This window comes from Camelina sativa, chromosome 20 (assembly GCF_000633955.1).
Source record: "Camelina sativa cultivar DH55 chromosome 20, Cs, whole genome shotgun sequence".
NCBI classification, from domain to species: Eukaryota; Viridiplantae; Streptophyta; class Magnoliopsida; order Brassicales; family Brassicaceae; genus Camelina; species Camelina sativa.
Window position 1 is genome coordinate 24,642,472 of NC_025704.1, and position 1,164 is coordinate 24,643,635.

Here is a 1,164-nt window from a genome sequence, read left to right on the forward strand (position 1 = left end):
AGCAGATCTACTCAGACATAATTGTAAGAACACAAATCATGAATAAAATAGATAGCATTAAGAGATTAAAAGAAGAAGAAAATGAGTTCTGAATCTTCTCTGAAAGAGTTTTGATTCTTCTCTCCAAAAGCTCTCTAAAAATCTTTGAGGGTTTCTCTCTAAAAAGTTGCAGGGAAAAATAAAGCTTTGGTCTAAACAATGACCTAGAAAACCTATTTATATTAATAAAACACTTACAGGGACTAATGATGCAAATATAGAGAACTTTGGGGTAGTTTTGTAAATCTTCAAAACTTGTGGGAAAACTTCCATCGATCGACACTATCATTTGCATTAACCGATGCATAGCTCTGAACTCGTCTCCCAACTTCACAACTCAGCCTCAATGCTTTAATGTGCTCCAAATCCTTCTATCTAACTCCATTATGCTCCTATCCATGCTAAATCCTATAAAACCTGTAAAGACTCTCAACGACTCTAAAAACACCAAAAAGACTCTATAGATAAGACTTATATCATGGCCAAAAACACCTAAAACCCATGATATATCAATTCCCCCAAACTTAGCTTTTGCTTGCCCTCAAGCAAATCAAGAACTTAATCTGTAGAAAAGGTTTGAAAATGCGGAAACTCCTTTTCTTTTTAAAGTATTGCCATGATCATTCAAACCATAATCCATATGCTTAGCAGATAAATCCAAATCGAACCACCAAGTACTTCTCTGTTGGCATTTGTATCATCCCAAATTTCACAACATCCTCTATTAAGTCTTCATCGATGGAACTCATCAATTCGATCAATGTCAAGAACCTTCTAGACTTATTCCCGTACAATACCATAACAAGCAAAACAATATCTTTAACACATGTGGTACTCTTTCTCTCCCCCAGACTTATCTTATTTAATCTTCCTTTGAGCTTTTGTTTATTTGTTTTTTTTTTCTTATTATTATTTTTTTTATCAAAGGTGTAGGCGATTAATGGGGTCATCGGTAATTTACCTACAGCAAATAATCAAGACATAAGAAGATAGGTGAGGTTTGAAAGTGGGATCTCAGCTCCTAAAGCTTGCAAATAGACCATCTAGAATCAATGTCCAAGTTACTAGTACTATGATGCAAGTTGAATGAGCTGTACTTAAAGATTTTAGACAAGCATATCACAA